The sequence below is a fragment of the Equus asinus genome, unplaced genomic scaffold (genome assembly GCF_041296235.1).
Source record: "Equus asinus isolate D_3611 breed Donkey unplaced genomic scaffold, EquAss-T2T_v2 contig_583, whole genome shotgun sequence".
Taxonomy (NCBI): domain Eukaryota; kingdom Metazoa; phylum Chordata; class Mammalia; order Perissodactyla; family Equidae; genus Equus; species Equus asinus.
In genome coordinates this window covers 74,286-98,766 of record NW_027225275.1, presented here as the reverse complement: position 1 = coordinate 98,766, position 24,481 = coordinate 74,286, and the positions used below count along the sequence as shown (strand labels likewise).

The following is a 24,481-nucleotide window of genomic DNA, read 5'->3' as shown; positions in this document are numbered from 1 at the left end:
TTTAATATCAACAGTAAACTGGTACAAAATTAGAAATTGCCTTTCTCTCTCTTAAAATGACAGTTGTTTTCCTGCTCTTGAGAAAGAGGTTATAAAAGATTTTTCTTTAATTTTATGTAAGTCTACCAAAAATACAGGGATTCTATGTTTTCTCAAAATAATTTCCCATGTTCAAAAAGCTGAAATCTTTCTTTTAAGAGAGCCTTTTTTTTTTTTTTACAGTTTAAGTTTCTGTGTTTGCCTTTGACATCTTCTGTTGTCACTTTAGTTAAATGGATAAGTAAGCATTGTTTTATCATGACCTATTATCTTATTTGACCAGGTGTGTTAAAGCCTTTTGATATTTCCAACAAACTTCCCAAAAATTTAAATCATAAGCAAAATCTTTTTTTGCCCTACAAGTACCTTTGAGAACTACCAGAGAGTCCATGGGACTTCTCAGAGAATTTGTTCTCTCTTCTCATAATAACAGACATTGCAATCTAATTATGTTTATTTGATATGTCAAATTACATGTGAAGCATTATCAAACAAGTAAAGACAAACTTTCTTTATGGATATCCTCATATGTGTATGTTGTTAATATAAACGTTCCAAATACAGTGCCAAATTTTTAAAAATCTATGTCCTCATATGTTATCTCCCGTAATTCTAGTTACTTAAAAATATTATATGTCACAGGAATAATCAAATTTTATTGTCAATTTTATTGTAATCAAATCTTTAGCCATGCCATTTTAAGTCTTTTGTCATTTACAGAGTTATTGTTTATTTGATGCTTTTGCAATATGTTTCACCTTCAGAGAGATTCATGGAAAAGATTTTGACACAGTCTACAATACAGGTTTCTGAAAAACTTTCACATCATAACACTGAACTGGGTAGGTAATTACAGACACTTAATGGAGAGAATGACGGCTTCAAAATATCCTAACAAATGATCAAGATATACGTATTAATTACATGAGATTATGTGAACTGAAGAAGATACTCTAAATGTTTTGTTTTTCCAGAATTTAAGAATTCTTTTTCCTAAGCTATCAAAAATTTGGTAAGACATACCTTTGTGAAAAAATATAAAACATTTACTTTTTCTTTCTACCTTATCCTTCAGGAATTCAGAAAGCCTCTGTCAGTATTTTTACTTATATAAAAAATTAGGCCAATTTTTTTTAATATAAACAAATTAGTTTTAGTGGGATTTTCTTTGGTACAAAAATGAGGGTAATTGTAAAGAGAAAAACTATGTTTGCACTTTTGTAGATGTCATATTTCAGTCCTGTTCATTGTCCTTGAGGCTTTGTTACATACATGTGGACTGGACTTCCCTGGGCTAAGGTAATGCCTTTGGTCACACTAATCGTTCAAAGTAACCTCTTTCAAAAGCATCATCTCACTCCACACAAATTAGTCACCATTAGATCAATGTCTACCGATATGCAATCTTCAGCAGACCCTTTGTTGTCCTATGCTGGTACGACACAAGCTACTGTGACTCTCTAATGTCTTATACTCAAGCGTATGATCAAGAGGTTAAAGAAGCTTCTCTGGATTCCAATTTAAAGGATCTTATGGTCACAGTCTAGAGCCTGTAGACTGGATATTCTGGAAGCATCATCAGAGGAAGAAAGCTCTCAAGCCCTGCTGGAAAGGACCTTACCAAGTGCTCCTAACCACTGACACTGATACAGAACTAGAAAGCATTCAAATTTGATGATACATCTCACAGCTAAAGAAGGCTCCACCAAAAATATAGTCATCAGACGCTGGTGCAGATGCTAAACAAATTCCGGAGGACTCCAAATCTAATTGTACAGGAGGAGAAGCAACTGACATCTGAGACAGACAGCTCTTCCCAAACGGTTGGACCAGGACTGTACGCCTTTTACTCAATGTGTCTCTTACCTTATTTATCTCTCTCTCTTTGTTAGAAAAATAATATTCTTCTCTGCATCTCCCAATCTATTCAAAAAGGGGGAAATGTTTCTGACTGTTGGGTTTGTCCTCAGGAGCACCGTTCTGTACATAAGTCTAGAGATTCTTTAGTACATTTAATTACCAATCTCTCTGCCATTCCTCTCCTAATTCTTTGTCCTAAGTGTCTAGAATTCTTTGCCTGACCAATCAAATCCTTGGTTTTGTCAATTTCATTATAATGACTCCATGGTATGTACTCCCTTAGGGTCTAGCTTCTCTTACATTTTGCAGAAAAGCCTGTGTAAATCACATTGTTTAAATTTCTACCAAACTAGAGGTCATTATGCAACTGGATTGTTGGTTAAACTTTTTTCATTATGTGACCAATCAAAAACTCTGTATTGGGCATCACCATTGAGTTTACTTCACAGACTAAAATGTAAAATTAGTTACACACATAGTCAAGGGTGTTCAGTGCCTGTTGGTAGAAACCCCAGCACAGCTGCCAGATTGAAAAAAAACCTATTTCCTAGGATAGGCACCGTCATGGATAAATATATGATCATAAATTTCTCTAAATCCCTGACAGATATTGCTATATCTGTCACTAAAGAAATAGCTGCCAAAGAAAAGTCTGTGGATCCTCTTGCACAACTTGTATTAGGTAATAGAATTTTTTGTGCTTATCTCCCAGCTGAACAGGATGGCTTTTTCCTGCAGTAAACGCCTCTATTCCTTGGTATCTCTTCCTTGGCAAACACCTGTATTGAAATAAAAACTGAACTAGACAAAATCTGAACACAAACCGAATTGTTAAATGTTGTGCCCACTGACACTCCATGGTTTTTGATCACTTTAACTGGCTACCCTCAGGAATGGCCTGGTTTGGGTCTATTCTCCAGTTTCAACTTAGTGTTTTATTTATTATAATAGAAATTCTCACTGTTGTAAAACTGTCTCCTGTGCATAACTCAATGTTATAAGAATACCACTTGGATAATAATCACTCAATGCATTTATATGACTGCTAACACTTATGAGCCTTCACCTGAGAAAATTCAAGGAACTATAGACAGTATTTGCCCTTAAAGAAATATGATGGTGTCTGCTCTGGTGCTGTTTTTGCTCAAGTAGGACTTAAAGCTCTTAAGGAAATTGTGTTTCTCCTTGTGTGGGACATGACATACTGGGAATGAGCTTTCCTTAAAATGAAGGATGGAGGATGCTATGATGACTGATCAGCAATGTTTTTTAACAGTTGATCAGCAATGCTTTCCAATAGTTGATCAGCAATGCTTTCAAAGAAAGATCTCAATCAAAAGGGGAAAATGTCAAAATCGACTATAATGGAGCCATTTTAATATGGAGTTGGAGCTGCCTTTCAAGAGAAACAGCCTTGCTGTCTTAAACATTAGACTGGGCCAAACTCTCAGACTGTGTCAAAATGGCAGTTGTTTCACAAGCAATTGTTTGAGAAGTCAGCAGGAGAACAGACATCCAGACCACAAAAACTGAAGATTGTGGGCTGACCCTGATCCAGTGCTCCAGGCTCTTTGCTCCAAAAATTCAAACTTTTTTCATCTTGCAAAACTAAAACTCTGGGACATCAGCATCATGGCAGAGTGAGCTTGTCTGGTAATCTCGCCTCTCCACCGCACAACAAAAAGACATTCATACTACAACAGAGGGCATCCAAACACAACACAAAAGAACTCTGGGGGACACAAACAGCCGTACAATGGAGGGCAGAGAAGCTGGAACTCCCTTCAAAGGAGGTGGAAGAGAGTAAGAGAAAACTTTTCTCCCTCTCCAAAAGACTAGGATCTGGAACCATGGGCAGCCTCCAAGAGGGAAGGAACTGGGGAGGGGACACTCATTTGCAGGAACACCAAAGATCCCCAAAGGTCCTCATGGCCAAGGGGAAAGCCCCTACTGAGGTGAATACTAAAGCAGGGATGACCTCATCAAGCCAACACCACAGGAGAGGAGACAGCAAGGGTAGAGGGAGAAACTCCTGAGAGCATGTGGAAGAAACTGCCTCTCCCTCCACCAGCCCAGGCCTGACTCCAGTGCTTGGGATCTCAGCAAAATGCAGAGGACTCAGAATATGTGGCTCTTGACCCCCACCCAGTGGTGATAGGAGGTAACTGTGACCAAATAATACCATGATGCAGTAAAACAGAGCCACACTCTCTAGCAGTATCAAAAGTTATAGTAAATCTCCAGAATAGAGAGAAAATGACAAGTATGCAGAAATCAGTCCTGAAGACAAAGAAATATGTAATCTAAATGACAGAGAACTCAAAGTAGCTGTCACCAAAAAACTCTACAAGTTAAAAGAGAATGTAGAGAAATAATTCAGTGTGTTCAGGAGCTACTTCACAAAAGAGATTGAAACTATCAAGAAGAATCAATAAGAAATAATGGAGATGAAAGACACAATGGAAGAGAAATATGGATTCCCTGAATCCTCAGGTGGACATCATAGAGGAATGAATCAGCATAATCATTGTGGATAGACATGTTGAAATGCTCCAAACAGAGGAGGAGAGAAAACTAAGACTTAAAAGAAATGAAGAAAGTCTCTGAGAAATGTCCAACTCAATTAGGAAACGCAACATAAGAATTACAGGTATTCAAGAGGGAGAAAAGAAAGAGAATGGAGCAGAAAACTTGTTCAAAGAAGTAATAGCAGAGAACATCCCAAACCTAGGGAAGGAGATGGAAATCCATGTGAAAGAGGCTACCAGATCTCCTAAATATGTCAATGTAAAAAGACCTACTGCAAGGCATATTGTAGTGAAACTGGCAAAAGAGAATGACAAAGAAAAAATGCTAAAGGCAGCAAGGTAGAAAAAATAACCTACAAAGGAACTCCTATCAGGCTTTCAGTGGATTTCTCTGCAGAAACCTTACAGGCTAGGACAGCCTGGAATGACAATTTCAAATCTTTGGAGGACAAAAACTTTCAGCCAAGAATACTCTATCCAGCAAAAATATCCTTCAGATAGCATGGAGAAATAAAAAACATTCCCAGATAAACAGAAAGCTAACAGAGATCATAGCCATGAGACTCCTTCTACAAGTAATCCTCAAGAAGGTCCTCATACCTGAAAAAAAGGGAGAAAAGGCTTACAAAACACAGGGTAAGGAGATAAATAGGTAGATGAAATCAGAAAATTGTAGTTATACATCAGAACAGGATGGCAAATACTCAAGTATAAGATTAAAGATAAAGAGAAGGAAAACACCAAAAACAAAGATAATCTTGTCACTTTAATCACAAACTCACAACACAAGATGGAATAAGATGTGAGAAAAACAACCTAGGAGGGGAAAAGGAAAGGGACTGAATCAGTTTAGTCTAATGAAATAAGAGGCCATCAGAAAATGGAGCATCTTATCTATGAGGTTTTGAATACAAAATTCATGGTAACAACGAAACAAAAAAGCAGAATGTAGGCACAAATAATAAATCAGAAGGAAACAAACAAACAAAAAACACAACATAAAAAACTACATAACTCAATTGGTAGACCAAAATACACAGGACAAGAAACAAAGGAAATGCAGGAGACCTGATAAATGAGTGATAAAATGGCAGCATTAAGCCCTCATATATCGATAATCACCCTAAATGTAAACGGATTGAATTCTCCAATCAAAAGAGTGGCAAGATGGATTAAAGAACAAGACCCAACAATATGCTGCCTCCAGGAAACACATCTCAGCTCCAATGACAAACACAGGTTCAGACTGGAGGGATGGAACATGATATTCCAAGCTAATGGCAAGCAAAAGAAAGCAGGTGTTGCCATACTTAAATCAGACAAAGTAGACTTCAAGATAAGGCAGGTAAAGAGAGACAAAAGAGGGCAGTATATAATGACTAAAGTGACACTTCACCAAGGCGACATGACACATAAATACCTATGGCCCATAAATAGGTGCACCAAAGTACATAAAGCAACTATTAACAAGCATAAAAGAAGATATTAACAATAACACAATAATAGTAGAGGACCTCAACACTCCACTCATATCAACGGATAGATCACCCAGACAGAAAATCAACAAGGAAACAGTGGAATTAAAGGAAAACCTAGACCAGTTGGATTTAATAGACGTATATAGAACACTCCATCCAAAAACAGCAGAATACATATTCTTCTCAACTGCGCATGGAACATGCTCAAGGATAGACCATATGTTGGGAAACAAAGGCAAGCCTCAATAAACTTAAGAAGATTGAAATAATAACAAGCATCTTTTCTGATCGCAATGCTATAAAGCTAGAAATTAATTACAAGAAAAAGTCTGAGAAAGGGACAAAGATGTGGAGACTAAACAACAGGCTATTGAACAACCAATGTATCATTCAAGAAATTAAAGGAAAAATCAAAAAATATCTGGAGACAAATGGAAATGAAAACATACCATACCAACTCATATGGCATGCAGCAAAAGCCATATTAAGAGGGAAATTCATCACACTACAGGCTTGCTTTAACAAACAAGAAAAAATCTCAACTAAGTAATCTCAAAGTAATCCTAACTGAATCAGAAAAAAGAAGAAGTAGCAAAGCCCAAAGTCAGCAGAAGGAGAGAAATAATAAAAATCAGAGCAGAAATAAATGCTATTGAAACAAAAAAGGCAGTAGAAAGGATCAATGAAACAAAGAACTGGTTCTTTGAGAAGATAAACAAAATTGACAAACCCCTAGCCAGACTTACAAAGAAAAAAAAGAGAGAAAGCTCAGATAAATAAAATTAGAAATGAAAGAGGAGAAATAACAACGGATATCACAGAAACACAACAGATTATAAGATAATCATATGAAAAGCTATATGCCAACAAAATGGACAACATAGAGGAAATGGATAAATTCTTCGATTCTTACAACCTCCCAAAGCAGAACCAGGAAGAAATAGATAATCTGAATAGACGAATCACAAGGAAAGAGATTGAACCTGTAATCAAAAGCATCCCAAAGAATAAAAGCCTGGGATGAGAAGTTTCCCTGGGGAATTCTACCAAACATTCAGAGAGGATTTAATACCTATCATTCTCAAGCTATTCCAAATAATTAGGGAGGATGGAACACTTCCTAATATATTCCACGAGGCCAACATCACTGTGATACCAAAGTCTGACAAGGACAACACAAAAAAGGAAAACTACAGGCCAATATCACTGATGAACATAGATGCAAAAATCCTCAACAAAATATTGGCAACCCGAATTCAGCAACACATCAAAAGGATCATACATCACGATCAAGTGGGATTCATACCAGGGACACAGGGATGGTCCAACATCCGCAAATCAATCAATGTGCTACACCATGTCAACACTGAGGAATAAAAACCACATGATCATTTCAATAGATGCAGAGAAAGCATTTGACAAGATCCAACAGCCACTTATGATAAAAACTCTTAAGAAAATGGGGATAGAAGGAAATTACCTCAACAGAATAAAGGTCATTTATGACAAACACATAGCCAACATCATAGTCAATGGGCCAAAACTGAACACCGTCCCCCTGAGAACAGGAAGAAGGCAAGGATGCCCACTATCACCACTCTTATTCACCATAGTACTGGAGGTTTTGGCCAGAGCAATTAGGCAAGAGAAAGGAATAAAAGGAATCCAAACAGGGAGTGAAGAATCGAAACTCTTGCTGTTTACAGGTGACATGATCTTATATATAGAAAACCCTAAAGGATCCATCAGGAAACTAATAGAAATAATTAACAACTACAGTAAAGTTGCGGGGTACAAAACTTACAAAACTTGTTTGCATTTCTATACTCTAATAATGAACTTACGGAAAGAGAAATCAAGAATATAATTCCATTTATAATTGCAACAAAAAGAATAAAGTATCTAGGAATAAATTAAACCAAGGAGGTGAAGGGCTTATGCAATGAAAACTATAAGACATTATTGAAAGATATAGATGATGACATAAAGAGATGGAAAGAGATTCCATGCACATGAATTGGTGGAATAAACATAATGAAAATTCCATATTACCCAAAGCATTCTACAGATTCAATGAAACCCAATCAGAATCTCAATGACATTTTTCATAGAAACAGAACAAAGAATCCTAAAATTCATATGGGGCAAGCAAAGACCCTGAATTACTAAAGTAAACCTGAGAATGAAATCAAAGCTGGAGGCATCATAATCCCTGATTCAAAATGTACTACAAAGCCATAGTGATCAAAACAACTTGGTATCGGTACAAAAACTGGCACACAGATCAAGGGAACAGAAGTGAAAGCCCAGAAATAAAACTGCACATACATGGACAGCTAATCTTTGACAGAGTTGCCAAAAACATTCAATGGAGAAAAGATAGTCTCTTCAATAAATGGTGTTGGGAAAACTGGACAGCCACTTGCAAAAGAATGAAAGTAGACCATTACCTCATGCCATACACAAAAATAAACTCAAAATGAATCAAAGAGTTGAAGGTAAGTCCTGAAACCGTAAAACTCCTGTAAGATAATACAGGCAGTACACTCTTTGACATCAAACTTAAAAGGATCTTTCAAATACTATGTCTTCTCAGACAAGGGAAACAAAAGAAAAAGTAAACAAGTGGGACTTCATCAGACTAAAGAGCTTCCTCAAGGCAAAGGAAACTAGGATCAAAACTAAAAGACAATCCACCAAGTAGGAGAAAACATTTGCAAATCATATATCCAACAAGGGGTTAATCTCTGTAATATATAAGGAACTCAGACAACTGAACAACAACAACAAAAAACAGTCTGATCAAAAAAGGGGCAGAGGATACGAACAGACATTTTTCCAAAGAAAATATACAGATGGCCAATAAACACATGAAAAGACGTTCGATGGGAAAAGAACAGTCTCTTCAATAAATGGTGTTGGGAAAACTGGACAGTTACATGCAAAAGAATAAAAGAAGACCATTACCTTACACTATGCACAAAAATCAACTCAAAATGGATTAAAGACTTGAGTGCAAGACTGGAAACCATGAAACCATGATAATTCTAGAAGAAAACATAAGCAGTACCCTCTTTGACATCGGTCTTAGCAGTATATTTTCAAGAACCATGTCTGACCAGGCAAGGGAAACAAAAGAAAAAATGGACAAATGGACATCAAATTAAAAAGCTTCTGCACAGCAAAGGAAAGCATCAACAAAATGAAAAGACAACCTAACAATTGGGAGAAGATATTTGCAAACCATATATTAAATAAGGGATTAATATCCAAAATATACAAATAACTCATACAGCTCAACAACAACAAAAAACCAATAACCCAATTAAAAAATGGGCAAAGGATCTGAACAGAGATTTCTCCAAAGAAGATCTACGGATGGCCAACAGGCATATGAAGAGATGCTCAACATCATTAGCTACCAGGGAAATGCAAATCAAAACTACAATGAGGTATCACCTCACTCCAGTCAGAATGGCTATAGTTAACAAGACAGGAAACAACAAGTGTTGGAGAGGATATGGAGAGAAGGGAACCCTCACACACTGCTGGTGGGAGTGCAAACTGGTGCAGCCACTATGGAAAGCAATATATATCCTCAGAAAATTAAGAACAGATCTACCATATGATCCAGCTATCCCACTGCTGGGTATTTATCCAAAGAAGTTGAAAATGCAAAGGTATAAAGATATTTGCACCCCTATGTTCATTGCAGCATTATACACAATAGCCAAGACTTGGAAGCAACCTAGGTGCCCATCAAGGGACAAATGGATAAAGAAGATGTGGTATTTATACACAATGGAATACTACTCAGCCGTAAGACAGGATGAAATCCAGCCATTTGTGACAACATGGATGGTCCTTGAGGGTATTCTGCTGATTGAAATTAGTCAGAGGGAGACAGTCAAATCAAAGTATGATCTCACTCATAAGTAGAAGATAAAAACAATGACAAACAAACACATAGCAATGGCAATTGGATTGGTGGTTACCATAGGGGAAGGGAGGGGAGGGCAAAAGTGGTGATTAGGCTCACATGTCGGGGGGTGAACTATAATTAGTTTTTCGATGGTGAACATGATGTAATCTACACAGAATTTGAAAGGTATTACGATGTACATCTGAAAGCTATATAATGTTATAATCCAATGTTACTGCAAGTAAAAAAATTAAAAATTTTTTTACAAAGATGTTTGACAACACTAATCATCAGGGAAATACAAATCAAAACTACACTAAGATACCATCTTACGCCTGTTAAAATAGCTATAATCACTAAGACTAAAAATAGCAAATGTTAGAGAAGGTGTGGAGAAATGGGACCCCTCACACACTGCTGGTGGGAATGCAGCTGGTGCAGCCACTATGGAAAAGAGTATGGAGAGTCCTCAAAATGCTAATAATAGAAATACCTTATGACCCAGCTGTCTCACCTCTGGTATCTACCCAAACAACTTGAAACCAACAATCCAAGGTAACATATGTATCCCTATGTTCATTGCAGCACTATTCACCATAGCCAAGACATGAAAACAATACAAGTGCCTATCAACTGATGATTGGATAAAGAAGATGTGGTATATATATACAATGGGATACTACTCAGCCATAAAAAAGACAAAATCATCGCAATGGCAACAGCATGGATGGACCTGGAGGGAATTATTCTAAGCCAAATAAGCCAGACTGAGAAAGACAAACAGCATATGATTTCACACGTATGTGGAATATAAACAAACGCATGGACAAAGCAAATGATTCAGTGTTTACCAAGGGAAGGGGGTGGGGAGTGAGCACAGGGGTTGAAGGGGAGCACTTATGCTGTGGTAGACAAGAAATAATGTACAACTGAAATTTCACAATGATGCAAATTATTATGAACTCAATTAAAAATAAATTTTAGAAAAACTGAGAATTGTGGACTCTTGGAAGATAGAATTAATAGTTAATGTTAAGCGCAGGCTAGCTCTCTGTCTCCAACTCCAATTAAAATTCTTTGTAATACAACTTCACTTCTTCGCCTTTAAATGCCCCAGGCTTTTACTCCCTAGAGGGTGTCAATCTACAAAAACAGAAACCAGTTTATGAGGCAAAGTGTTTATTTGGGATCAAAGAATTGCAATTTGGGGAGCACTGATTCAGTGAGAAACCCGAGTAACGTTCTGATTACAGCAGAAGGACTCAGGGTTTTTATGGGAAAAAGGGAGGAAGATGAGGTGAGTTGTATCAAAGACGAGTTTATTGGTGCTAGATGAGGTAAGGCTCGGTTTGTTCTTTATAGACTGCTTTGAGATTTGATCATGAGGCAAAAGGCTAGATCGGAACTTCATTCATTGGTTATCAATGCAGTCATCAGGAAAGCCCAATTTTATCAGTCCTTACAAACAGGATCTTCTTGCTCTTACTGCCTTCTTGGAATGTTGGCAGTTTGATTTAGTTTGGAAGATAAAACAAGACATGCACAACAATTTCTTTAAAATGGCCATGCTGTCTCTATTCTAATGTGGCTCCACTCATGTCATCTTTCATATAGGATATTATTTGGGTTTCTACCTGAATCTGTGCTTCCAAAATTGTAATTATTTGATTCCAAGTAAACACTCTACCTCTTAAACTAGTTTCTGTTTTTGCAGATTGACATTACTTTTTGATTACCTCAATATTTCAAAGTGTTTGAAACTCATTGTCAGTCTTTTTCTGTTTCTTTTCTCCTTTCTCTCTGATCCTATCCTGAGCTAATTACATTCAACTTTCTGTTTGGAGTTTTGCATTTTCTCCACCACACCCTTCCTCATAATGAACTCTATGCTGAAAATATTTTGCTATTGAGTAATTATTTATGTGTGTATGGCTATTCTGGGAGAAAGTGACATGTGACCTCTCGGGCACTTAGGGCTAGCTCAAGAAAGATCTTTTGTCAGATCTCTCTGAAATTTTAGACTTTCAAAGACTGCTTTTTTTTTTTTTGAGGAAGATTAGTCCTGAGCTAACATCTGCTGCCATTCCTCCTCTTTTTTGCTGAGGAAGACTGGCCCTGAGCTAACATCCGTGCCCATCTTCCTCTATTTTATGTGTGGGATGCTTATCATGGCTTGATGAGATCCGAACCTGTGAACCACAGGCAGCTGAAGCGGAAAGTGGGAAATTAACCACTGCGCCACCTGGCTGGCCTCAAAAGACTGCTGTTTTAATTATGTAGGTAAGAACGAGGTATGCCTCCCTTCTGGAGCACCTAATTTACATGGACGTAGACATGCAATCTCACTTTTCAACACAGATTCAGAAATTCAGATAAGAAGACTTTGACACAAAATGTCTCACGTAATCTCACTCTGTAGTTCCAGGGAAAAGCACCCTCGTATCTAATGTACAGCCCAGATATAACGTTGACCATTTACACGGAGTCTTGCTTTTCATTGAGCCTCTACAAACCCACCATTCTTTAAATTTTACCTAAACTCCACCCTTTCCTCAAATATAGAACACTCTTATTTTGTTTAATGAGACACTGTCATTTCTGGCGCTTGTCGCCCTTGTCATTGCAGTAATTTGGTAAAGCTGCCTTTACTGGAATGGATGTGTCCCTAGTGGTCTTGAGCTGAGCTAGGACAGAACTAAAGGAAGAGTTCAAACACATGCAGTTTTTTTTCTCTTGCACAGTGCGTACCGGGTGGCAGCAGCTGGGAGTTTTCTGCCAAAATCCCAATGGTAACTGCTGGAAGATGCTCATGGGCTTTCGCAATAAGCTCCAGGCTGCACAAGTATGGGTGGCAGTCACTTCCAAAATTATATTTGAGTGGGTGCCATAAGGGCCCAAAGGCATTGGGAGAGCCGCCTTCTTTTATAATTCAGACATGGCCTACTTTTGTTCAATTCCTCACACAAATATAGCTTTCTTTCTGGTAGTGTTACAGGTGGGAGCTAGCAATATTCCCAGATGTGGAATATGTGTTCTCCAAAATCTTAGCAGAAGGAAGAAAATGACACATATCATAGCATAAATAAATGAAATAGAGACCAAGAAATAAAGAAAAAAAGTCGATAGCACTAAAGGTGGTTTCTTGAGGAGATAAAATTGACAAACTTTTAGCTACACTAAGAAAAAGTCTCACATTAGTAAAATAAGAAATTTAAGAGTAGTCATCACAACTGAAGATACAAAAATACTTAGGATCATAAAACACTTCTATGAATAACTATTATGCCAAAAAATCAGACCACCTTAAAGAAGTGGATGAATTCCTAGACACACAAAGCCTGCTAAGAATGAATTAGGAAGAAATAGGAAATCTGAACATATCAATAAGTAGCAAGGTGACTGAATCAGTAAACAAAAACCTCCCAGAACAGAAAAGTCCGGGATAGCTGTCTTCATTGGTGAATTCTACCAAACATTTAAAGAGTTAACATCAACCCTTCTCAAGCTCTTCCAAAAACTTGAAGGAGAGTGGAGATTCCCAAACTCATTTAAAAAGTCCAGGTTTACCTTGATACCAAAGCCAGATAACGACACAATAGACCAGTTTCTTTGATGAATATAGATGTAAAAAGTCTCAAGAAAGCAAACTGAACTCAAGAACATATCGAAAGGATCAGTTACTGTGATCAACTTGGGTTTATCCCTGGGATGCCAAGTGTCCAGAAACCTATCTTGAAATCATAGAACTTTACAATCTAAATGACAAAGAAATCCAAAACAGTCAGAAAACAACTAAAAAGATGGTGATAGTGAGCCCTTACCTATCAACATTACTTTAATGATAAATAGATTAAATTCTCCACTAAAAAAAAACATATAATGTGCAGTCAGCCTGGTGGCATTAAGCTCCTGTGCTCCACTTGGGTGGCCAGCAGTTTGCCGGTTCGGATCCCAGGTGCGGACCTACACACCACTTATCAAGCCATGCTGTGGCAGGAGTGCCACATATGAAGTAGAGGAAGACGGGGACAGATATTAGCTCAGGGCTAACCTTCCTCACAAAAACCAAAAACATAAAATGGCTGAATATATAAATAAAACAAAATTTAACGATATGCTGTGTACAAGAGACACAGTTTAGCTTTAAGGATACACAGAGACTGAAAGGGTAGGGACGCAAAAAGATATTTCAAGTAAATGGTAAGCAAAATAGAAGAAGTGTAGATATACTCATATCAGACCAATTAGATATTAAGCTAAACATTGCCAAAGAGATCAATAAGGTTATTATATAATGATAAAGAAGTGAATTCATCAAGAAGATATGAGCATCTAAATATATAAAGCAAACACTAACAAAACTAAATGGAGAAATAATCAGCAATATAATAATAGTAGAGGATTTCAATATCTGACTCTCATCAATGGAGAGACATGCTGATATAAAATCAATAAGCAAAGACTTGAACAACAGTCTAGAAAAATGTTCTAAAAGACTTACACAGAACATTTCATCCAACTACAGAAGAATATACATTTTTCACATATGTACTCAGAACATTCTCCAGAGTAAATCAAATAGACCAAAAAACAGATCTCCTCAAAGTCAAGAAGTTAGAAATTATATTAAGTATCTTTTCCAACCACAATAGTACGAAGCTAGAAATCAAAAAAAGCAGGAAAATAAGAAAATTTTAAAAAGTATGGAAATTAAACAACACATTCTTGAATAACTAAAAAAATCAAAGAAGAAATGAAAATGAAAATCACAAAAAAATATCTTGGGGGCAAATGCAAACACAGCTCACCAAAATTTATGGATTGCAGCAAAAGCAATACCAAGAGGCAAGTTTAAAAATATAAACACAAACATAAGAAAATATATCAAATAAACAAGATAACACTACTACTCAAGGAACTAGAAAAAGAAGCAAAAACTAAGATCAAAGTTCACAGAAGGAAGGACAGACATATTAAAAAGTAGAGCAGAAGTTAGTGAAATAGAAAATAGGAAAACAATTTAAAATATGAACAAAAGTAAGAGCTTTTTTAAATGATTAGCAGAAGTGACAAAACTTTAGCAAAACTAACATCCAAAAAATGGAGGACCCAAATAAATATAATTAGAAGACAAGACATTACAAATGATACCATTAAAATACAAAGATCAGGGCCTGGCCCCGTGGCCGAGTGGTTAAGTTCGCGCGCTCCGCTGCAGGCGGCCCAGTGTTTGGTTGGTCCGAATCCTGGGCGCGGACATGGCGCTGCTCATCAAACCACGCTGAGGCAGCGTCCCATATGCCACAACTAGAAGGACCCACAATGAAGAATATACACCTATGTACTGTGGGGCTTTGGGGAGAAAAAGGAAAAAATAAAATCTTTAAAAAGTACAAAGATCAAAAGAAACTATTATAAACAATTACACGCCAAGAAATTGGACAACACAGAAGAAATGGATAAATTCCTAGAAATGCATACCTACCAAAACAAAATCATAAAGAAACAGAAGATGTGAGCAGACTGATAATGACTAAGGAGCTAGAAGCTGTGATCAAACAGCGCAACAATGAAAAGACCAAGATCAGATTGTGTCACTGGTGAATTCTTCCTCACAAGTAAAGATGAATTAACATCAGTCCCTCTCGAAATTTTCCAAAAATTTGTAAAAGAAAGAAAACTGTCGAATTTATTTTACTCAGCTAGCACCACTATGACACTAAAGCCAGATAAGTACACTAAAAAATAAGTTCAGGCCAATGACTTTGACAAATATAGTTGCAAAAATTCTCAGCAAAATACTACCAAGCTGAACTCGGTAGCACACTTAAAGGATCACACATCACTATGAGGTGGCACTTGTCTCTGGGATACAAAAATGGCTCAACATACGCAAATCAACAAGTGTGATACACCGCATTTGTAAAATAAAGGGTAAAAATCTTATTCTTCTTTCAATGATGCAGAAAAATTACTTGAAAAATTTATCCTTCTTTTATAATAAAAGCTCTCAACTAATTGTGTAAAGAAATAATGTACTTGAACATAATAAAGTTCATATATGTAAGGTCCGTGATTAACATCAGACCCAATAGTGAAAGTTTGAGAGCTTTTCATCTAAATCATGAACAAGTGAAAGATGCACATCTTCATCACTCGATTTCAAGATAGTATTGGAAGTCCTAGCCAGAGCAATTCATTGAGAAAAAGAAATAAAGACACCAAAATCTGAAAGTTAAAGTAAATTTTTTTCTGTTTGGAGGTAACATAATTTTATGGATGAAAATCTTAAAGACTCAACCAAGAAATCCTTAGCATAATTCAATTCAGTAAAGCTGTTGGGTGCAAAATCAATCAAATTAAATTAGTCAATTTTATTTCTTTGCACTAACACCAAAATATATGATAAAGGTATTTAAAAAACCAATTTTATTTATAATACCATCAAGAAAATACTTAGGAATAAATTCAAGCAAAGCGGGGAGTCTATACACTATAAAGTATAAGAAAAAATTTGAAGAAGACACAAACAAATGGAAAAACATCCCATAATGATGGATCAGTGAGTTAATATTAAAATGTCAATACTTATCTAAAGCCATCTATATATTCAATGCAATCACTATCAAAATTCCAAGAGCATTTTTCAGAGAAATAGAAAAAATATCTCACAGTTTGTATGGGGATCACAAAAGATGCTGAATATTCAAAGCAATCTTGAGAAAAAATAGCATAGCTGGGAGCAACGGAAATCATTTCTTGATTTTACACAATATTACAAAGCTATGCTAATCAAAACTAGATGGTACTGATATAAAAATAAACATATACAACAATGGAACAGAATTGAGAGCCAAGATACAGACTCATGCATATATGGTCCAGTAATATTTGACAAAGGAGCTAAGCATGCTTAATGAGAAAAGGATTTTCTCTTCAATAAACAGTATTTGAACTACTGGATATTCACACACAATTAAATAAAATTGGACACCTATCTTACACCACTCACAAAAATTAACTGGAAATGGATGAAATAATTTAATGGAACACCTGAAACCATAAAACTCTCAGACGACAAGGTCTTAGAAGACCTCAATGTAGGTTTTGACATTGATATTTTTGGACATGACATGAAAAGTACAAGCAGAAAAAGCAAAAATCAACAAATAGGATGGCATTAAACTAAAAGCCTTCTTTACAATAAAATACTCAACAAAATGAAAAGCCAACATACTAAACATATAAAATATTTTCAAATTATGTGATGAGAGGTTAATATCCAAAATGCATATGGAACTCCTACAACTTAATAGCAAAAATACAAACAACCTGGTTGAAAAAATGGACAAAGGACCTGGATAGACATTATTCCAATAAAGACTTACAGATGACCAAAAAATACATGAGAAGATGCTTAATGTCACTAATCACCAGGGAAAAGCATATCAAAACCACAATGGGTTCACCTCACATCCGTAAGAATGACAATCATGAAAAAGACCAGAGATAACAATGTTGCTGAGGGTGTGAAGAAAAGGGAGTCTTGTGCACTGTTGTTGGTAATGTAAATTGGTATAGCTTCTATGGAAAACTGTATGGAGATTCTTCAAATAATTAAAAATAGAACTACCATATGATCCAACAACCCAACTTATGGGTATATAGCCAAATAAAATGAAATCAGAATCTCAAAGAGATATCTGTACATCCATGTTCATTGTAGCATTATTCACAATAGAAAACACCTGCAAACAACTTGTTTCATATGTATATATGTATTAAGTATATGTGTGTGTATACACACACACACACACACACACACACAATGGAATATTACTAAGCCACAATAAAGAAGGAAACCCAGGCATTTGTGACACACAGATTGACTTTGTAGGTACTATGCTAAATGGAAAATCAGAGTAAGAAAAATACTATATGATCTCACTTACATGTGGAATCTCAAAAAGCAATATGGATGAATCTCCAAAATATAGTATTGAGTGAAAGAAGCATGGCAAAATTAATTATATGTTCAAATAATGATTAGCTTCTTGGAGTTTTTGATTAGGAAAAAGCAAAAGGAAGACTCCAAGAGTACTAGAAATATGAAATATTCTAAATCTTGATCTTTGTTGTAGTTACATAAGCATATATATAGGTAAAATTTGTAACCTGTATGCTTGAGATTTGTATTAACTGCATTAACTAAAAACTGTATCAGCTGTAAGTAAATAATGCCTTGAAGATGATATGTTCAAGGTAACTCCCCACTTCAAGTTTTCTTACTGTTCCTGATTTTGCACATACAGCTTCTGCATGATGTTCCTCTGTTTTTAGACATCGATGGAAAACACATCAGTAGTGCCTTTTGAAAATTTTCTACAGAAACATTTATTTAGAAGCTAAGGGTAAAATCTCTGAAAAACAATCAAAAAAATAAAGAGACAGACATAGAATTTCCAAAACTATTTTGAAATTTTCTTTTTAATTTTGATTTCATATTTAATTTAACTGTCATCAGATAACAGGTCTATATTATTTCCCTGAAATGTATTGTTATTTTTGGTGCCCATATTTTGCATGATAAATAATTCTAGTTATCTGGACATTTGCAGATGTGAGGTGATCCACATAACAGACGGCTGACTTACTCAGGTTTGCTCACTCACTATCATCATGTGTTCTATTAAGACTAAGCATGTTTATGTGTCTGAATTCATATCCATGGACCCCATGAGCATCATGAATCAACATAACATTTAAGCATCATGGACACAATTAATTTCAAGAGAGAATTTAGTCATGGTGTACTTTAAAACAGATTGGCCATTGCAATTACAACTAGAGCCTGGGGAAAGATATACATTACTTAAACAAAAAGTTACATGAATTAAAATGGCTTGCCTTCAAGATCCAGATAAAACAGATTGTGAAAGACTGCTTACAAAAACAGTGAAAATATAACATGCACAGATCAAAGACATAGAACATAGTGTTTAAAATAAATTCCTGGACAGAAATCAATATACCAACTTAAAGGACAAGTTTGGGAGTCACATTTTAACACTTATTTGCTGCGTGATACTGAGAACAATATTAGTTTCCCATGCCTCCATTTTCTCACTTAGAAGATGGGTGTCAAAGTACTTATATCATATAGTTGTTAATAGGATGCAAAGTAATGTATAAAAATTGCTTGGTGTGGAGCATAGCAAATAGTAAGTGCTCAAAAAATAGCCTCTCTTAGTATGGTAGTCTCACGTAATTCTTAACAACTTCCTATTATACTGATCAAAGAATTTAACTTTCTCTTCAAGCCTTATTAAAGGAGAGAGAATTACCATATGTTTAAATGTTAACGACTTCAGGAAATTAGACTCGTTTAGCATTGAATAATTTGAAGAATGAGACTAAGTTTGCTGTCATTTTAAATTTACACATTTCCCCAGCCACCTTTCTCAGGGCCCCCTTGACCTCGCTGTTCCTCAGACTGTAGATGAGGGGGTTCAGCACAGGGGTGAAGACAGTGTAGCATGCTGACACGACCTTATCAAGGTCAGCTGACCTGTAGGATTTGGGTCTCATGTAGGTGGAAATGGCAGCTCCATTAAAGAGTCCCACCACAGCCAAATGTGAGGAGCAGGTGACAAAAGCCTTCTTGCAGGCTTCTCTAGAATGCATCTGGAGAACAGCTGCGACGATAAAACTGTAGGAGGTCAGGATGAGGGAAAAGGGGACCAGAAGCATTAACACACAGCAGATGTACATTACATTTTCGAAGACTGATGTGTCAGCAGAAGCCAAACGCACCAGCATGGGGGCCTCACAGAACAAATGGTCGATCTCACGTGCACCGCAAAATGGGAAGCTCAGGGTAGCAGCAGCCTGCATGAGCCCATCAGCTGCCCCCAGGAACCAAGACCCCAAAGTCATTCTCAGGCATAATTGCTGGCTCATGAGGACAGGATATCTCAGTGGATGGCAAACAGCCACGTAGCGGTCATAGGACATGGCTCTAAAAGGAAACTCTCGCCGCCACCCAGTGTGAGTGAAAAAAGAGCCGCAGCACACAACCAGCAGGGGAGATGGACTTCTTGCCAGTCAAGTAGTCAGCAGCCATTTTGGAAATGATCGTGGCAACCAGCATCACATCCATGAGGGAGAGTTGGCTCAGTAGGAAATGCATGGGTGTGTGGAGCCGGGGGTCCCAGTAAATCAGGAGAAGCATGACGACATTGCCCATAAGAGAAGCAATGGCCGTTGTCAGCACCACCATGAAGAGAAAGAGGTGGGGTCTTGTATGTTTAAAGAGTCCTAGAAGAATGAAGTCTGATGTTGTGTTTCTCTTCTCCACGATTTCTTCTGGTGTGATTCTGCAAATGGAAAAATAGAGAAGGAAGGGACTTTCATCATCTACAAACCTTAGTTTGGCTTCATAACTTCTGCACATGTGCTGGATATGGAATCCAAGGTCCTGACTCAAAGCCCTACATCCCAGTTAAGATGGTTCTGCTTGACCTGTTATTCCACTTCTCTGTAACTCAGCCTTTCACTGTTTTAAATAACGTTAGTCTATGTATTTCACACAATGATATATTGGTTGGTTGGTATAATAGATCAAAATGAATCAAAAGTAGAAAAAAGCTTTCAAAGATTATAGAATTGTAAGTAGTTAATTTGGCTGTTTTTTATATTATTTAATAATTATTATTATTGTGCTTTTCTTATGTGTACTGAAACCAAAATTTAACCAAGTTAGAAAATAAACACTTATTTAAACATTTGCTATTTATATTTCTTTGAGTCTTAGATGAATTCTTTTCAAATTTTGGAAATTTTAACATACTCAAATTAGTTATTTTTTTAAGAAACAAAAAATTACAGCTATTTCACTGTGGGTTACAAGGGCCACAGAAGGGAACAGATGAGTATAACAAAGTTTCCCCACTGAAGGAACATAATATCCCCAATAATTGATGAAAATGTTACTTCCTCTCATTAAATAACTATTTTTATTACCTGATTTTAAAGTGCGGCTATGCTAGTTCATCACTCTCTGCTCTGAAACCTTCAGTCTGTTTCCACCACACTTGGAATAAAATGCACATTTCTTTCCCCAGCTTACTAGGACTTGGAGCCATGCCCTACGCATCGTTTCACGACACAATGTACCGTCATGGAGGCTTGCAACGATCAGGTGAGTATGAAAGGCAAGCATGAGAGGACCTTTGATGAGAGTAAATGCTTGGAGAGCATAGCAATAACTATAACAACGAGTAAGGTGATTAAAAAGAAAAGGAAGCAGTTTTAAAACAACCATATTACATGAAGCATAATTATTAGTCACAGGTGAAGTATAAATATATCTGAGAGGAAAAATATTTTAAAAATGCTTAAATTACATATTTGGCCTATCTTCTGAGGATGGTTGTTTAATATTTAACAAAACAGATCTATTTTCTTTGGAGACACAAACAAAATGACTGAGCCCACAGAAATGAGCATGGCTTTATGAGGAAGGGTTCACAGATTGAGAGCTGCTATACACTGAACATAAGTAAGATTTTTTAGTGTTTGACATCGTTTAAACTCCATACTAAGAACAAAACTTGTAAATTCATGAAGAGCAGAAGAGCATATAGGTGCATGGAGCCAACTCTCCTCTTTTATTAGCAGAAAAATGCACAAATTTGCCAATTTTGTTTATGGACAGGTTTGCAGACCTCTTTATTTCTGACATGGACAGTCCAAAAATATTTCATCCGAAGCCTTAGAGACACAATACCCTCTGAGCCTGTTTTCTGGAATTGTCTGGTAATTGATTGGTAATTGTTTACTACAGAGACAGAGATAGTGATGATGCTTTATAACCCGAAGGGTTTGATTTTGTGAATACTCTAATACTATAAAAATTAGGCGGCAGACAGAGCCCATGTCTTGCAGAGCCATTTAACACATAGGCAGTCTCTTTAAGAGACCTATGGAAAGTCAGTGCTAATGGCTCATTAAAGTGCTACCTCCACCACGTCAGCATTCACGTTTGAACGGATACAACAACACACAGGAACACCAGCACCTTTGCGATGGCTTGTTTAACCACTGATACCAGACACATAAGCAGTCTACCTAATCGAGGCCTTGCCAAGCCTTAGTGATTTGCACTACCTCCTATCTAGTGCATTCAGCTCCTTGTTTTGTACACTATTTAAGATATCTTTCTCCTCTTATAGCCACAGACCGTGATTCCTTGCCTGCAGGCTCTCTCAGCCTCCATTATAACTTTAAACCACCCTCAGACTGATCTTATTGATGTGGGGATGTATGGATAAAGAACTCTGGGCTCAAGATACAGAACTCCTGGTTTGAGAATCATTTTCTATATATGTGATGAGGAGTCAGTTACTTAACCTTGCTGCATTTATATGTTTTAAATTACAAAGCTTCTTAACAGATTACTAAAATAATTAAGATATTTTGTGCATGAATGAATTTTGAAGTAATTTCCAAAGTCATTTTGCACATTGAAACAAAATTATTAATTTCAATTTTATTTGTTGGTCTATATCATTAGTTGCTATTTTTCCCACATAAACAATAGCTAGAAAGCCATGGCACAAAATGTCAATTTGATCATTTAACTGAATGCTCTGGAAATGTGAAGATGAAATAGATAGATGATAGAGAGATACACACATGGACACACACACACACGCACGTGTGTGTCTAAATAAATAATAAATTTGGAACCATGACTCTTTAAAACAAAAGTGTAGTAAATAAATAAGTAACTCTGTAATATCTTCCTCTATTGTGAAAAATTGTGATGTATGGTATTTTAGTAAATTAGGCTTTGCAACATACTATAATAGATAATTTAATAGGAAGGTCAATATAAAGGTATTACTTAATTTCTTGTACATAACTAATGCAGCTTGATCTTTTTCACTAAATATCATACAAAGAATTTTTAATAAAGAATTTATTGGCTTTATGGATATATAAATGCATTCACTTGCTAAGTGAAACATTTAGCCTTTAACTAAAAGTCCATATTAACTCAGCAAATTATGAGAATATTATAAGTATTTCTTCTTTACATGAATTGTGGACCAAATTAATGTTAGGCTATTAAATAAGGTGACTGAAATTGAGTGCAGTCTTTTTTTTAAATGTGCGTATATATTTTCGTGAAGTGAGAGAAATACTTCCCCTCCAGGAATAGGTTATGGATAGTTTTCCAGGTATACATGTACACATCCTTCAGAGAAAGAAAAGGAAACTGTTCTTCATTATTCTTAAAGTAACAAAATAGTTTGCCCCCAGAATTTCTCTTATTTATTCTAGGCCCTTTATTTAGAGAATGTTTGAGGAATTCTGTGTCTATTAATCCCAAAATCACGCCCTTTCTGAAGCTCGTAGGGAAATTGATTACAGTCTCCTTCTCCACATTGCACTGACTTGTAAGCTCTAGTAGAGATCATCGTCATAAACTGTTGGAGTTTCCTTCCACAATCTCCTTTTCTCTTCCTTCTGCCATTCTGCCCTCAACAAAGAAAGTGCCTCTATGTCCAGAAGATATTGATATAACATGGTTAATTTCTTGAAACAGCCACACAGTTCATTGAAACAATCCACTATCATGAGCTCAGTAATTTGAATGAATTGATTGCTTATTCAAGAAGATCTATTAGCCTACTGGTTTTGGGTGGACCAGCCCACAACTTACGTCTTCAGAATATATGTGGACAATGGGGAGACTTTTATTTTGTATCATTTGTGAATAAAGTCTTACAAAGTTTACTCTGCAACTCAAAATTCAGATGTGGCATACTAAACACTTCATAAATATGAATCACCTGAAATTACTTACTAATATAAAGGGAAAATAATTCTCAAATTAGACTCACCTCTATGGTAGACAGTCAGAATCCCTGAGACATGGACGTGGTAGTGGATCTTTCTAATAGGTTGACTACAAATCTTTGCTTACATCAGTGTTGAGGGTACCTCTTCCTCCTCCTGGCCTCAGGCCATACTTATTTGGAAGTCCTACGTGACCGCTTAAAGTTTCGTACACAACACAAGACCTTCCCCGGGGCAACGACACCTTCGAAGGCAAGTCACCTTTTTCAGGGGAACACAGATTTAACGGTTTCTCAAGAGTAAGTGGTGCAATGAACTAATTAAACACCCAGGTTTTACTAAAGGCAAAATAACCCTGAATGGGAAGGTGAAGAGAGGTGGAACTGTGAGGACGACAGCGAGTGCAAGGACTTTTCAAAGGCGAAAACAGGAGCTCCACTCCTTGAACTGAACAAATGTGCCTTAATTGCCTGAAATATAGATTGTTCCTTTTTCTGTTTGATGAGAATAATAATAGATTTCATTTATCAAGCATTTCTACATGCTGGCAAATATGCTCAGCATTTTACATATATTTCATCTTTAAAACAGCCATTTGATCTATGAACGTCTGCATTCGACCAGAATGCAGTGTTAACATTTTTAAACAACATACCTATATTTAACTGTCCTGAGGTAGCAGAGTAGAGGAATTTATGTTTAAATCACCTCATATTTGTGGTTCTAAAACTTTAGGGAACATTTGAATCACTCAAAGGGAGCCTTAGTTACACGTTGAGAACTGTGTC

General features: G+C 36.4%; 1 pseudogene; it reads right to left on the bottom strand.

Annotated features, from left to right (window-relative positions):
• Positions 1-19,240: 19,240 nt before the first annotated feature.
• LOC139044075 (olfactory receptor 2T12-like) lies at positions 19,241-20,280 on the bottom strand (annotated as a pseudogene).
• Between the last annotated feature and the right edge of the window lie 4,201 nt (positions 20,281-24,481).